The sequence below is a fragment of the Myiozetetes cayanensis genome, unplaced genomic scaffold (genome assembly GCF_022539395.1).
Source record: "Myiozetetes cayanensis isolate MyiCay16 unplaced genomic scaffold, myiCay2020 scf7, whole genome shotgun sequence".
Taxonomy (NCBI): Eukaryota; Metazoa; Chordata; class Aves; order Passeriformes; family Tyrannidae; genus Myiozetetes; species Myiozetetes cayanensis.
Window position 1 is genome coordinate 5,418,481 of NW_026087964.1, and position 8,425 is coordinate 5,426,905.

Here is an 8,425-nt window from a genome sequence, read left to right on the forward strand (position 1 = left end):
GATAACCTGAAACCAGGCTGATAAAAAAGCCGGACAACTTGCAACTGCTTGTGGGGGAGCAGAGAGCAGGCATTTGCTACCTGCTCATCATCATGACATGATGATGTTTTACATTCACAAACTTATCTGCAGTGAGTCCGTGGCTGATATAAGCAGTTTTCACTTTGCAGTGTTAAATTACTAATGAAGAAAGTATTAATAACCTCTAAAGAAGGTTTGCCAGCAGAGCAGAGCTCCAGCAGCTACACTATGGCCCCAGGGGTGTAAAACCTTCAAGCCTCATTGAAACAACAGCATGAAAACCTGCTTTTACAAAGGGATAGGAAAACTCCATCAGTCAGGATTGCACAGAAGAAAATCTTTCAGCCGAAGTAGGGCTGGAGGTTCCCATCCTGAACACATATTTAGTACCATTCACTGAATGGATCCCTTAGCATTAGTTTGAACTCAAACATGGAAAGTCATAATGTCTCAGTGCTTCACAGTAAGAATTAAGTAAACCCCACAACAACCAACCAAAAATAGGCCCAAAAGACACCCCCCTCCCCCAAACACAGTATTTTAAGTAATGGTTGTATTTAGTCACTGCAGGGCAGCTCAGTTACAGCTAGGATGGAGGTGGTGATGGCTCAAAACTGTCACTGATTTTAGAGAATAACTGTATCCAGAGGCCCTCAGTCATTTCTCAGGGAAAATAATTTGCAAATACAGATACATGTCCCAAGCCATAAAAAAACCTGTCAGAAGGGGCCTACAAGAAAGCTGGAGAGGGACTTTTGACAAGGGCATGTAGTGAGAGGACAAGGGGTACAACTTCAAACTGATAGGAAAGCGGGTTTAGATTACATATTAGGAAGAAATTCTTTACTGTGAGAGTGAGTATAGAAGATCTGAATACACACATTTGGAAGTGCAAAAAGATGTAAGCCAAGCTGAGATCAATCTGAAGTCCTCTGCTTCCCCAAAGGGCAGGATCACAGCTCAGCTTAGCCCCAGCAGGCACAGACTGCTCTGATGGAGAGCAATGCCCCCATTCACCCTCTGGCCTCCACTGACTTTTGGTATGGGGAACAAGGAAGGGGTTTTGATGTGACACAAGAGTGATTTCCTAGAAGACAGTAAGATTTGCAGAGCTGCCTGTTGTTTGCAGGAGCACAGGTCTCTCTGTGTCCATGCCAGGGTTTGCAGCAATAAATCACGGGTTCACTTGGATGCATTCCTTATTGCCCGTGGGAGCCCTGTTGCTAAGTCACACAATTATGTCACTGTGGAGCGTCTATGATTTTTTTTGCAGTTGGGGTCTTTTTGTTCCTCAGCAGACCTTCTGGGCATATAGGTTTCCTTAAGCCAAAATCTTAAATTTCCAGTTGTTTATTGGCTGGATTTTGGTTATTGTCTTACCAGCAGCCTGGACAGGCTGTGAAGACATGTCTGCATATGGTTCTGTGCTGGGTTATTACATCGGTCACCTACATCAGAGCTGTTCCCTCTCCTTTTTGGAACAGAATAGATTAAATATTAGGGGTTTTAGTAGAACTTTATCTATTTCCAGCAATCCTACATCAGTTCCTAATCATCATCATCATAAACTGTAACAATAAAAAACCTGAAGTTAGATTTAGATGAGATTAATGGATTAAGTCTCCTTCAACACCTTAAGAAATCCACTAGAAAGCAATTTGCAGTCTGCTTGCTTTCTGCCCAGAGAAGTTATGGATGCCTCATCCCTGGACGTGTTCAAGGCCGGGTTGGATGGAACTTTGAGCAATGCAGGCTACTGAAGGTGTCCCTGCCCATGGCAGGGGGGTTGAAATTGTATGATCTTTAAGGTCTTTTCCAACCCAAACCATTCTGTGATTCTGATTTTAAGGACACCATCTCTCTTACCCTGATGGCAAATTTTGGTTTTTTTTCTGTGATTACACTGTTTTAAATGCAGAGCCTAAAAAGCTCTGCACGTTTCAATCTCTCCCTCTACACATAAAGGCTTTGGATTTAATTTTCTTTCAATTATTTAGATTCCGGTAGAGCATTTTCTTTGTAACTACTACTGCTACACACATTAAACCAGCTCTGAAGTTAAGCAGCAATTAGAGCAAATGCTAAGATCATCAGCCACTCAGGTCTGTTAAAGCAGAAAACTATTTTTGAGGCAATCCAAGAAACACAGCCCATCCAGCCAACGACAACACACCTTCCTCGTAAAGGCTCAGGTTTTTGTGCAGCCAACGAGCAGCTGCATCTGACCCCTGAGCTCAGAAGAGCCCAAGTGCCAGATAATAATGCAGCTGCAATGTAGATGTGTTCTGGGAGCACACTGTGCTTCAGTTTGCTTTCCCAACAAAGAGGGTGTGTGCGTGGTGTCCTGCGAGTGCGTCCAGCCGGACAGAGACACGCGAGGGAAACCTGCTTACAAAGAGCAAACTGGAGCCAGACCTGAAACTGGGACAAGATGGTGCAAGCTGGGATCCAGGAGTACATGGACTTCTCTTGCAGAAGCAGCTGTCCTCATCCCATGCACCTTTGGCTTCCACTGACAGAAAAGATCCTTTTTCTGTCGTATACTGAACGCAGAGCGCATCCTTCATCAGGCTGCAGCACTTGCAGGGCAGAATGCATTCCTGATCATAGATAGCCACAAATTTCCAATCAATTTACAGCTAAGAATGACTTTAAAGAGGTCTTTAATATTTCTTCCCCCTCCCCCCTCTTTCCTTTATTTAATAAAATAAAAACCCAGTTTAAATTTCTAGGGTGTTTTAATTCACTTTAATTCTCAAATATATCCAAGACAAGAATAAGGGCCTCTGCCTAATGTTCATCCCAATGGCATCTTTCAGGCCATCCTGCAAATGTAACCACAACACTCCTGATCATATGGGTTGAACCATATCTCTGCATTTCCTGAGCATTTTAGCACCTGCCTGTAAATAATTCAAACCATGTCTTTTCAACTTTACCTCTATTTTAACACTTCTTTAAATTCAGGTATACAAATGTAAATACAATGTGATATTTTACCTATTTATTTCTTTACCTGGGCCCCTGGATTTGCCTCCTGCTTCAGGCAGGTCCCTGCCATGATCCTGGCACTTGCTCACCAGCTCCTCAGGGTTTAGTCCTACATTCTGCATCCATCCTCCCCTCTCTTGTTTAATCAACTTTTTTTTTAAAATGCTGATTCTGCAGAGATTTTGCCATTTTTCTCTGAAATGAAAGTGTCACATGGAAAGGAGAAGTCATCGGTTGTACCAATAGGTGAGATAAAAAGGATGCAGATTGCAGGGCAAAATAATAAAAATAATAATAAAAAAAAGAAAGACCAAAATCATCTTTATAACAGAAGTGAGCAATATTGGGTAGGGAAGAGTACCTTGTTTATATACACCTCAAATGCTTTTCCTTTGTGGAGGAAAAAAAAAAAAAAGATATCTGGATCTTAATACTCTCATGGGGACATTACAAGATCATTACACTTGGAGACTTTCCATCTTCCCCAGTCCATTAACATCCCATCCCCATACCTCAAGCAAGATTTCCCTGGAGACATCACCTTCTTTCATCACATCTGATATCTAATAAAGACATAAGAGAATTTAATAACAGACTGCACAGGGGAGACTTCTGTTCAAACAGCCAAGGTTGCTGCTGATGTGTTGTTACTACAGATGCTGAAAAAGTGTAAGAGCGACAAGGAAAGTGTGGGGTGTTCAGTTTTGGAGGTCATGCCAGTGAAGCCGCTGACCTCACCCCAGCCAGCCCAGAATTTGTATGAAATGAGGCAGAAAAAGGCAGTTTCATCTGATCAAGTCCAGTTCCCTGTCACTTGGCTCTACAAATTTACAAAACTCTTTGGAGGGGGAATGCCTTCTCTGAAGGATCCTGAGACAACACAACAAGTGAAGGGACCAAAGTTGTCAAAATAAACTTGCACCCATCTTAATCATACTTGCTGAACTTAACAGAATATTCCCAGATTGCTTAAAAAAAAAAAATCACTTGCCCTACTTGAGAAACCAGCCCCAAAAGGCACCTGGTTGGTCTCCTGCTGGATTAAGCATCTTCATAAAGAACACAGTGTTTTATGGCCCCTGTCTCCCAGTCTTCATATTGTTTCCACAGCCAAAATTTTCAATAATGACCATTAGCTTTGGGTGCTCAAATTGAAAAAACTTGAGCAGCTAATTCTTTTTTTTTTTTTTTAAATCTAGAGGTGAGCAAGTATTGTCACAGCAGCAGTCTTGTATAAAACCATCTTAAATGAGAAGCTGGAAAGTGAAGGGCACAAAAATACCACACCACTTCTAAAACTTGTGTTGGGCTAAAATAAGGCACACTGACCTGATGGCTGGGCCTTGAGGTTCTGTGTGGCTTGTTCATGCAGAGCCTGCCAGGTCCTTTGTCATTGAATTGCAGTTCATCTTTTATAAATCCATATTCAGGTATTCATTTTGCAGAGATGTACTAGAGCATTTTCTATAAATGCTTTTGCTGCTGCTGGAGATGGGTGATCAGCTTCTCTGTAAATTGTTCATGAACTCTTCTCGGGTGTGTGTGTTTAAATGTGAGAAGAGAACAAGCCAAGTAGAGACAAATGTTTGGTGACAAACATTATATATGTACTATGAGGTAAGTACAGATGAGAAATGGAAAGCGTCTATTTGCTGAGAGCTGAGCCAGGTACCCGAGGGCAATGTCAACCGTGCCCTCAAGAGTTCAGCTACCAGTTTTGGCACTGGTTTTCTGAGGAGGGCATATATGCAAGGCATTGTTCGTAGCTGCACCAAGATTATTCATGAATAAAGAACTCAGGAACCTTTCTCACTAAACTTGTGAATTCAGTTTTTACTACACTAAAAACATCTCAATGTTTTCTGCTATTTAACGTAAACTGACAGATTTCTTGCATGCTTCAGGCTATTTCCTCTAAAATGGGGTAGGGTTGGTATTAATTTCTGAGCTGTTTTCTTTCAGCAAGGTCACTGTGTTTTCTCTTGCTTCTTCACAGGATTCCCTCGTTCTGGGCTCCCCACACTTGGTGTCCTCATCCTACTTCCAGAGATCTGCCTTCACAGACCTGCTGCATCACCTGCTTGTGTGTCACCCACTTCTACAGCTCCAGGGAGTCCCCACCGCTTTGGTGCCGGAGCACCGAGCCACAGGGAAGAGAAGGTTTGCAAAGTCCAGAAACAATTTTAGGGAGAAGAAAGGAAATGCTGAGTGTTGGCTACTTGGCAAAGGCTGTGTGTTTGCTGCCGTTGTGGAAAATGCCTGGGAGGCACCATTAACCATTGCTCTTTGCTACGGGCTGGCTTGTGTCCACACCGCCAAGGACCAGCACTCTCTGAAGGACAATGGTTACCTTCGTGCTGTGCAGAACTTGGCCTGGGTCTCCTCTGAGCTCCCTGCAGAGCCCCACGGACCCTGGGTCAATAACTATTGTACTGGGGACTTTTTCTTTAGGCTTGAAATTCTCCAGATGATGAAAGGAGTGGGTGGCAGCCTGCCAGCACAATGCTTTTCAGCAGGGTGTGAAGGCATTTTGGGTTCTACAGCACAGCGTGGAGGTCGGTGGGCATGAGGTCTCCTGGGATGGCTGGAGGGCTGTCCAGGGTAGAGCCTGGTCCAGCTCATGCCAGGTTCTTCTGTCTGGGCAATGCTGGAAAAAAAATCCCTGTCAGTCGTGTTGAGGTTTCTCCTTGGGAGAAACCAGTTGGTTTGCTCCAGAGCAGAGACAGGAGGGAGCTCATATGCATGCCACGGAGACAGCCGGTGAGCAGAGCCCAGGGGGGAACGGAGGCAGCCAAATTGGCTGGGCAGACAAAAGGAGTTTCATACCCCACCGTGGTCTCACCGAGCGAGACGTTAAACACAGAACAGGCAATGCAATTTTTCCTCACCATCACCCGCAGCATCGGCAGCCGGTCGGTCCCTCACCGCTCGCCCGCCACTGTCACAGTCTGGAGGTGACTCTGGCACGTGCTTCTTCAGCCACCGTGAACCCCTAGAGCTTTGCCAGATGAGAGCAAACTTTGTGCCTTGGCTCTGCAATTCTTGAAGGTTAATATGACTAAACAGCAATTCTGTGTCTTTTTCAATAGCCCTAGCCTTTGATTTTGGGCCTGTCTAGGGGTTTAGGCTCAGTTTTAACTTTAAGAGGTAAGATACATGAAACACTCACATAAAGCCAAATTAAACAGCACACAACTGGTGGATTTCAGTATTTCATTGCATTTACAGTCCAGGTTTTCAGTCGTGCAGCTCTAGCTGAAAGCAGTATGAAATGACATTTTTCTCCATCATACATAGCCTATTTACAGCAATACAAGAAAATGTTTACCTTAAAATATAAATGTAATTACAAAGGTATAATTACAGATATGACTGCGCCTCTTTGAGCCACCTCAAATTACAGTTTCAAATTATAACAATAAAAAAGGATCAAATTAACGACCTTGGTTAATTTCATTACAGAGTGGAGCGAGCGCTGCTCAGCACAGGGTAAGATTACGCTGCCTGACCTCATTTCATCCGTCCTCTTCCCTTGCAACAGAAGAGCGCCCGATGGCACATCAGGTGAGCCATTCCTCCCAAAGATGTTGCTAAGCAATCAGCTGCAGGGTTATAAATGTTGAGTGCTTGATAGACGGTGCATGAGGGTAGAGATTAACTATATTTTTTATTTTTCCTTTCCAGGTGTTAAGGGAACTGGAGTGGTTCACCTGAGCGGCATTGAAATAGTTTGGAGTCAGAAATCAACCCAGATTTAAAGCAGCCTTCGGTGTTTGTGTACAGACTGAACTGATTTATCGTGCGTGCTGTGTGCTGAGTTGCAAAACCTTGCTGTATTAGTGATTTAAAAGGAGGAACAATTTGATTTGTCATTACTAATAGGGATGTAACTAAATTAGTCTCCCACATACTTTATGCTGATGAGGTCATGCTTAGATTTCCCTTTGTAGATCTGCATTCTCACTGGCTTTAATCACAGCTAAGAAACATACTGTATGAGTAATACTATTATGAAATACTGAAGTGTTTTCAGAGGGGTTTAGAAACCCAAGAAAACCACGGAAGTAAAAATCAAAGGTAAGCTTTAATATTCAGCCCTATGTTGTACATTTGATTAAATATTAATTCCCAGCAATGTGTTGGGTGCTTACAACCGAGCTCTCTTGACCCATTTGAAATGCATGGTCACGTATATAAACTTGGCATTTGAAAAAGGACAGGTCAACTCTGTAGATCCCACTTAAATCTTTTCTACAGTTCTTGCTTAATTAGTGGTCTAACCCTACCCTTACAAGTTATTGACTTGATCGCAGCTGTGGAGTTAGGAAAATATTGCTAAAAGATAGATATGCAGGCCTTTTAAAAATACAGAGTCTCTCTGCAATAAGGTGTTTTTTTTCTTTTAGGTGTTTGTTTGTTTGTTTGTTTGTTTGCAAAACAGCTTGAAATGAAAGGAAGTCAATGAAATTCTGGATTATTCAAAGAATAATAATCAGGGGGCTCCTTGTGCAAGGTGGGAAACAGAAAAATGTAAACTACAGCAAGACACCTCAGCATTTGTCATCATCAGTGAACTTGGGAGTAGGTGGCACAGGTTAGCAGAGTGCTGCCTCTGCCTCTGCCCTGCAGCTTCTCAGATGGCACGTCAGGTCCTCGACCATGGCCGATGCACCCACAGCTATCAGTGAGTGATTTGGTACTGTCAGCCCCTGCTCTGGCCACCAAATAAATTCAGTACTGGGATGGAGCCACCTTTTCCATCTTCCACTGAAGTTTCTTGAAGGTTTTTGTTTGTGTGAAACTGTTACTAGCGTTTCATTTGGTATCAGAGCTTTGATCTCCCCACTTAAATGCCACATTAATGCAGAGCTCCCTTGGGTGCATGAGTTCACAGTATGAGTTAACCTCTTCTGCTGGAAGCCTCAAACATGATTTAGAAATAATTCTGTGCATCACAACAGAAACAAAAACTCAGCCTTAATTAAAATTATAAATAAAAGGGACTTCTCTCCTTAGACTAACCCGAATTCAGACAACAGTTTTGTGCTGCTTTTTCACTACGTTAAAGCAAAATTTCAAATTCTGCCTGCTCAGCCTACAAGTCTCATTTCTGGTCAGAAAGCAGAGCATTTTCCTGAATACCATTAAGCACCTGTGAGCAATAAGCTAGCTAGATCCACAAAACATTTAGATTTTTATCCTTCTTTTGGGAATAGAAACTGAGCTGCAAATTTTGGGAACACCCAAGTTTCATTACTGCTGTCAACTCGTAAATGGTTTATTGCTATTTTAAACCCCTTTAGAAAGCCCCTCAAGGTGCTGTTGATTTGACCCACAAAGGGATCAAGCTCAAATTTTGCGAAGAGCCTCTCAGTTGCTACCCACAGATTTCTGACTTCTTACCAAGAACGGG

General features: G+C 42.9%; 1 long non-coding RNA gene across 1 annotated transcript; it reads right to left on the bottom strand.

The window, feature by feature from the left end:
* Nucleotides 1–3,193: 3,193 nt before the first annotated feature.
* Nucleotides 3,194–4,640, bottom strand: LOC126651694 (uncharacterized). The gene is made up of 3 exons (XR_007631771.1): nucleotides 4,342–4,640; nucleotides 3,525–3,575; nucleotides 3,194–3,207 (listed from the first exon to the last, which is right to left on the bottom strand). It is a non-coding gene; the product is annotated as an uncharacterized LOC126651694 (long non-coding RNA).
* Nucleotides 4,641–8,425: the final 3,785 nt, after the last annotated feature.